Source organism: Belonocnema kinseyi, chromosome 10 (assembly GCF_010883055.1).
Source record: "Belonocnema kinseyi isolate 2016_QV_RU_SX_M_011 chromosome 10, B_treatae_v1, whole genome shotgun sequence".
NCBI classification, from domain to species: domain Eukaryota; kingdom Metazoa; phylum Arthropoda; class Insecta; order Hymenoptera; family Cynipidae; genus Belonocnema; species Belonocnema kinseyi.
The window spans coordinates 104,347,157-104,355,198 of record NC_046666.1 but is presented as its reverse complement, the minus strand read 5'-3'; the positions used below and the strand labels follow the sequence as shown (position 1 = coordinate 104,355,198).

The 8,042-nt window shown below is 38.8% G+C and overlaps 2 protein-coding genes across 2 annotated transcripts in view; one reads left to right on the top strand and one right to left on the bottom strand.

The window, feature by feature from the left end:
* Positions 1-8,042, top strand: part of LOC117181674 — a 127,972-nt gene that overhangs the window by 7,457 nt on the left and 112,473 nt on the right. The window lies entirely within an intron of this gene.
* The window catches only part of LOC117181673 (transmembrane inner ear expressed protein), a 269,684-nt gene that overhangs the window by 150,295 nt on the left and 111,347 nt on the right, over positions 1-8,042 (bottom strand). The gene's annotated exons all lie outside the window — the stretch shown is intronic.

Below are 8,042 nucleotides of genomic sequence, written 5' to 3'. Positions count from 1 at the left end.
ATTGCAGTATCGAGGAACTGTGTAGAATACCGACTGCATCGGTAAAATCTACTGATCCGCAGGTGAGCACCACTTGAGAATTAATACTGGTAACCATTAGTGACAGTCATATTTATTTCTCCATAATTGTAACGTTTACTGAACTGTCGTGTAGTCCATATCCGTACTGGAAGATCAATAGATTTAAATTGCATTTTTAGTCAAATATAAGGTTGTTTTTTCTGCGTGCACCATAAACAATCTTTTTGGAAATTTAAGTATGAACTTCTACATAACAATTTAAATGGAAAATAATTTTCCTCTTTTCACATTCTCATCATAAGGAGAAAATATTGGTTTTATATGACAAATGACTTTCGCGGATTCCCATCGCGGTTTTGAAGCCCACTGAGTTAGAAAAAATAGTTTTACGACGGCGTCTGCCCAGAAAACATGCTCTGTAAATGTTCCAGATCAAAAAACGAACTGTGTTCTATAACAGTTGTTACAAAATTGTGAACAAACTGTTCTATAAAAAAAGGTAACAGTATTCTAGATCACTGCGACACAATTGTGACAGAAGTATTCTCGAACTATCTGACAGAACTGTTCTGTAACAGTTACTATGGATTTGTTCTAGAACGTAACAGTTGTTACGTAATTTACTTGAAATGACCAATTACAGACGTCCTGTAACATTTGTTCCATGTTTGTTCTAGAACTGTGCCGTAACAGTGCACATCGAAGTTTTAGAATCCTGTTATAAATGTGTTCTGGAATAAATCAAGAACAAAAATTGAGATCTGTTACTGAACAGTTCTAGTACTAAAGTTCTAGCATTCGTGTTCTAGCACTAACAACGAATCACAGACGGTCTTTTTGGGAGAAGTTGTATGCTCCCAAAGCTGAGATCATGGTTTCTTAAAAGAACCAATCTCAACGCAACTGAAACGTGTACGTCATCCACTCCTGCTCCTTCTATCCTAGAAGGTAAGCAAGAACGGAAAATTTACGCAAGATAATTCTCAAAATAATGTTCCTTAAAGTGTGGTCTCTAGACGCGGATGATCTTACGCGGCCGGCGGCACAGATGTAGTTAAAGGTTTCACCTCTGGATATTTTTTCTGAGTTGCCAACCTTTGTACAATGTTAGGAGGAGCAGTGTTGTCGGACCAGATGCAATGATCTCAGAAGAACAGCCTTTTGAATCTGACTTGGAATCGTCTAAGCATGATGCTGGCAAGACGGGATTTTATTGAGTTGGCTAAGAAATGAAGCTTTCATACCTCCAAGGCAGCCGATTATAAGAACCACAAGATGAAATTTGTAGCGTTGATACAGCCTGCTCAACTCGAAAAGAAGATCCAGATATTTCGCCCCTTTTTCTTCCTCCTTTCCCGTGGTATTACCATCGGCTGGTGCCGAGAATTCAATTACGTAAATTATTTTGGTCTTTAGATCTTGAAGGACAATATCAGACTTTCTAGAACTAATTCGTTGAGCCGTGAAAAACGAGAAATTCCAGTAGATCTTACACTGATAATACTCTACAACGGACTCCAGTTCCCCCTGTGCTTACGGCAAGAAGTACATTAGATCAACAATATAGAAATGCCACAGATGGTAACATAACACTTTTAGAGCCGCATTGTGTCCCACTATGTACCCGAAGCTCGCATACTTTGAGCATCCACTGAGAACATGTCCAATCGTTTCTGGCTCTTGCTTGCGCGCTCGGCAGTTGGTATCGGCTACAGGTACATTCATTATGCGCTCAAAGTAAATTAAGGTTTCTATAACGCAGTCTTGGTAGGCAAAAAAAATCCCTCCTTCTCCGATCTTAATCCATCAGATTTGAGAAACATGTTGGATGGACCCATCCATATCTCTTCTCTACGTATAATGCCGCAGAATTTTGACATAAAAGGACTTGTCAGCATGTTCCTTTAGTAGAAGCGATTTTCTGCTTCCTGTACACGACTTTTAATCACCAAAGGTGTTAATTATGATAGGACATGTGAAGTGTCGCTGTCGATCTTTATTATTGTTTTTATTAATATTATTAACTTCATTCTCTATTGCACCTTCCGAATATTACTTCCGCGTTCTGTGGAAAACTATTACATTTAGTTCCTTAAATTAAATAATAAAATAACTATTTTCATAACTAGTAACGGGGCTTTCGTTTCTGGTACCGATCGCGATTGTTGGTGATTTTTATATTGCTTACTTTTTGGCTTTGGTGAAGGGAAAGAGGGAGTTTTAGAGGAGAAAGGGCGGTGAGTAGAGTGAAGAAGGGTTAAGGTATAAGTGAGAGTGAAGGGGTTGGTAGAAAGGCGATGAGTGTTATATAATTGTCAAAAGTGGTAGAGAAGGATTTTCAGGTTATGAATGGCTGTGAAAAGTGGTGTTTTTACGCAGGTTAAGTGACAGGGGAGTGTGAGGGTTGGATTAATGAGAAGAAACAGTTGTTTAGGAGTGGTGAGGTATAGTGCGAGAAATTTTGAGTGATTTTTAGAATGTTGGCTTTAAATTTAGATTGAACAATCATCATGGGGAATTAAAAGCGAGGGAAAAGAAAACGTGACGTAGGAAAGAATACGTGACAGACATTGCGGTGGCATGAAGTTCAGAAAGGACATAGAGAGGGCAGCAGGAGACGGATTCAGAGAGTGGGTCGGGATTAACCAGAGAAACTATCCAAGCAACTGAGGCGAGGCAACGAAACCTGCCAAGGGTTTGACAGAGCGAGGACGCATAAAGAAGGAATCAGGGAGGAAGTGAAAAAAATTAAAAAGAAATGGAAGTGAAAAAAGGAAAAGGTAGGAGTAGGAGACGTAGTTAAGGAAGATGGTAAGAAAATGCAGGAGAAAAATGAGAGAATGCACAGAAGACTGAATGAAATAGAAGTAAAACTAGAAAGATAAAAGAGAGAATAGAAAGCGAAATACAGTAATTAAAGGAATGAAAGTAGAAAGTGATTCGCTACAGGAAGATTTAGAGAAGCTGATAAACGATATTGGGGCTCAGGTGAGAGTGGAGGCGGTAAAGGTGCTAGGGAGGAACATAGAAGGGAAAACAGGTGTGATCATAGTGAAAGTGTGAAGCGAGGAGGAGAAGAGAGAAATTATGGCAAGGAAAATGGTACTTAGGGAAAGGAGTGAACGAATCGAAAAAGACCTGGCGTGGAGAGAGAGAAAGAGGAAGTGGATGATCGAGCGGAAGGCATGGATAGAGAGGAGGAACGCAGGTAATGTTTGGATAGGGAAAGACAGGATGTGGGTGAATAGGTTGAAGTGGATCCGGAACGATGAGAGAGAAGAATTAAGAGCAAAGGGAAAAATACATGAAAGAAGGGTAAACAAAGGGAATGAGAGTAGGAGAGACGAGGCAGGATTTCCATCAGAAAAGATAAACTAAGCACAGAATGAAGGAGGGTAATGCATGAAAAGAGAGGAGTGAGTGCGGCGTTCTGGCATGTTTCAGGGTTAAAATACAAGAACGAAAGATTCTGGGAGGATATTGGAAAGTGGGAAGTGGTAATGCTGAGTGAAACGTGGGTAGATGAAAATGATTGAATGGGCTTGAAACGAAATTTGCCGAAGGGGTATGTACGAGCAATGCAACAATCTTGAAAAGAACATGACAAGGGAAAGGGGAATGGAGGCATGGTGTCAGGGGTTAAAAGGAGCTGATGGAAGATGAAAGAGTAGAAGAGCGAGAAGAAAAGCTGGCGGGCGTGATGGTGAATAGAATAACGGTAGGAAGAGAAAGGGTGACCATCGTTTGTGTGCATAGAAGGATAGGAAAAGAGGAAGGTTGAAGAGTATTAGTGGGAATAGATGGAGGGAAGGAATTAAGAGCTGGTCTTGATAGGAGGCGACTTAAACGCGTAGACAAGAGAGTTTGGGAGGGGAGATATAAGATGAAGAGAGCGAATGTTTTTGAAGAAATGTCAAGCACAGGGAGAGAGATCGGAAGGGTAAAACTATTTTGAACCTCTTAGGAGAGAAAGGGTGGTTTATCTGGAATGGAAATATAAGGGGAGATGAAGCAGGCGAAGTGACGTTTATGAGTAAAGGGGAGGCTGTGATAGATTACATTCTAGCACAAGAAAGAATAAGGAAGACAATGGATACAGTGGAAGTAGGTACTAAAATAGCTCACAGCACTTCTCGCTAATAGGGAAATTGAAATGCTGAGGATGAAAGCGGCACACAGTGGGGGAAAAGTAAATTTTTTGGTTCCAAAAAACGATTCCGGCTGAACCTGCGGACCAATTTAGATGTTTTTTGCTGATAACATTTCAAAGAAAGTTGTCGAGCTTGATTTGTCATCAGAAAAATTCGTTTTTTACAATGCTATTTTTTAAAAATTAGGAACCTCATGAGAATTTCAGAAAATTCATAATTTGTTGATGAATTTTATGATTTCATCATAAAAATTTAATAAACAAATGCATTATTCGAGCACTTATCTGAAGAAATTTTTTAAAAATGATAATCATTTTCATTCGAAACTTCATGATAATTTGAGCAACATCCATCACTATTTGATAAATTGTATGATTTTTTAAACAAATTTAATAAACAAATGCATTATTTAAGCATTTATCGACGAACAAAAACTCGTTTTTTTTTCAATGCCAGTCTTTTGAATTGGGAACTTTACGATAATTTAAGTAACATTCATAATTAGTTGAATTATTTTATGTTTTTGTTAAACAATTATAATTAAAAAGGCATTATTCGGGCGTTTGTCGGCGTAAATTGTCAAGGGCTCTGCACATTCAGAACAATTCGAATCATTCTTATGGGAACACATTTTAATTGTACGTAATAGCACCATTGACATCAAAAAAATTCCTGCAACTGAATTTTCTGCTCCACAGAACTTTTGATTATATTCGCTCTGGTCAGATGAGCCATCACAACCATATTTATATTGACACATCATCACCATATTTTTCCCTGCCACTAAATCCGGTGGCAAAATATTTGGAATTTCCAACATACGCTTCACTGTATGATCGCACAAATCTTGCAATTTAACCATCACCCCATACTCTGTAACTGTCATAATTTATTCGGGAGGAAGACACTCTCTCTTGGCTTCTTTAAGACTGTTATAAAGACAAAAAATATCAGCAATATTTGCTTCAGCTTGTATTCTAACAGTTTCATATTGATGTTTCGTAAATGTTGTGTCTTTAGAAAGAGAAATAGCTTCTTCTAAAGCTAATTGCTCCATTTGTCCTTCAAATTCTTTATGTTCTCCATGTTCTCCATGTTCTTCATCTTTCGCTCTCGATATCATACTTCTTACCTCCTTAGCCAAGTTTCTTTTCCCAGAAGAGCACAAATCATTCAATAAGCATTCTCAATTTCAATTTGAGGATAGTTTTCTACGAGAGAGAGTATTTTCCTTCTTTAAGTCGATTTGGAACGGGTTTCAAAGTCTTCGGCCTACGTTTGTGTGATCGAAAGATATGGTGGTGTCAGATGATTACCATGCACTGTTCATTTTGGAAAATGTGTCAGTATTATAGAACGCACTCTTCCATCTTTTTAAAAACGACGTAATGAAGTGCCGCAACAAGATTTCTCGGATCAAATTGACTTGCTCACTATCTATCAAGTTAGCCGTGCGAAGGTAATCTAACAGAATTCTTACGTCTTTACTAAAACTTATAATCAACAGATCACTTAGAATCATATTTGGCACTCTGATAGAATACATTTCTAAATTAAATATGTATACACGAAGGAAGAATGAGAATCTTTGTCAGGAGTGAATAAAAATATGGTTCACATTTAAAAAAAACTCAAAATCAAATTCCTCCAGCGATGATGATTTCTTCTATCAAATCACACCTGGATACTACGCGAAGAAGGAAAACAATCAGCTAAACAAAATCAGGCGCTGTTTTCGTTGCCGAACTTCAGGTCAATGAGACTGTCATTTGTTTTGCTAAAGAACTAACAAATGAAGATCAGCTACCATTGAACTTTAACGCTGAAAGTCGAAGGAACTGCGCAAGAACTGTTGAATAGTCATCAATTGGGAATGAGGAGGAAGGAAGGGCAAGTAGGGAGGATGTGAATAGAGCGATAGCGAGGCTTAAAAGAAACAGGGCAACAGAAGAGGACGATATTGAGAACGAGGCTTTAAGGTTTGGAGGGGAAGGGGTGAGAAAGGAAATGTGCGAGGTATGCAACAAGGTGTGGGGAGGAGAAGGATGGCCTAAGGAGTGGAGGACAGGGTTCGTTATACCGATAATTAAGAAAGGAGAGGGCAAGAAGGTTAAGGAGTATAGGGGAATCCCAATTATGTCGGTGGGCTATAAAAAATATGAAGAGATACTTAGAAAGATATTAGAAATGGAAGTAAAAGAGAAATCGATCATTCCACACAATCAGATGGGCTTTAAAAAAGGGATGGGAACAATAGACAACATCACCGTACTGAATTATTTAGTGAATAGAAACTTAGAGAGGAAGTAAGGAAAACTAGTGGCCTTATTTGTAGGTTTTAAAGCGGTGTTTGACTCGGTAAACCGAAAGGTGCTATGGCCGGTTATGAAAGAGAGAGGGTTGGATGAACGGTTGGTCGAGAGGATAAAGGAGATATTCGAAGAGTCTATGATAAGGGTTAGGATTGGGAAACAAAATAGGGAGGTTTTTTGGAGTACAAGGTGGTTCAGGGAAGGGTTCCTACTTAGTCCACTACTATTCAGTCTCTTGTTGGCAGATCTAGAGGAGAAACTGGATGAGTGTCATAATCAAAGTGTTTGAAGAGTATTTCAAATTTAAAAACGTAACCGAAAATGTGAAGAAGATAAAGATGATGTGTTTCAGGAAGAGATGAACAAAAGTGGAATATGAATGGAAGATAACGGGGAGAAATTGGAACAGGCCGAGGAATTTAGTTACCTAGGCTTCTGGTTTGAGTCAAAAGGCGGGGTTGAACTACAGGGAAGGAGAATGTGCAATTAAAATAATAAGGCAGGTCTGGGGTATATGGAAGAGAAGGTTTAAGGATGACTGGAAGATGAGACTGTGGATGTTTGATGTGTTAGTGTGGTCAGTCTTAGGTTACGCAGTGGATATCTGGGCATGGAAGGAGCACAAGAGGAAGAAAGAAAGATCAAGGTCTGAGGAAGAGAGGCAATAAGGGAAGGAAAGCCAGAATATTTAAGAAAGGTAAAAAAGGAGAGTGAATGGAATCACGTTATACGATTTAGGATGGGAGAACGAATGAGAGAATGCAGGTACTGGACAGATGAAGAGGAAAGAAAATGTAGAATCTGTTATTACGAGATAGAATCATGGTGGTCTGTTTTAGAGAGATTTACGGGGAGAAAACGGGTGGTTGAGAGTGGGGATGACAGGGTAAGGTGGATCTTGGATAGAACTGGACAAGAGGCAAGCTGGATGATGAGACTGGAAGAAATAAGAGAAAGTAAGGGGCATGTAGTAGGAAAAGGCCAAACGCGCACTCCTATACAAGGACAGTAAAGTAAAGAAAACGTGAATTCATGTTAAAGGAAATGGTACGAGGAAATGGAAGCCCAAGGAATTATATAGTCAGCAAATCTCGAGAATAATTATTTAGAATAAGTAGAAACTTCGAGTGAGTGCATATTTGCACAAGTGTTCCTTGTGCGTGTGTACCATCGTTGCCAACTCCGAAATATAAAAGTAGTATTTTTTGCTGTTGGGCACTTGGATTTCTGTTGAAAGTACGTAAATTTAATCTTTCTTGGAAAAATTATAAATTTTAATACATTTAATGAAATAAATTGCAAAGAAAACATTTCTTCGCATTCTACAGCCACCATAAATAAATTTTATTTTGCTCAAATTTGTGTACAGTACAAGTCCAATACGTTCCAACTTTCGGGCTGTAGGGGCGAAAAATTTCAGGAATTTCGGACTTACCGAACACCTGCTCTAGTAGCACGATACGAGGGTAGTTCAATAAGTCCTTAGAATGACCAACAGATGGCGCGCGAATCGCTCCAAATCATCTGTTTTCAGTCAGCACCACTCCCGACTAGATAT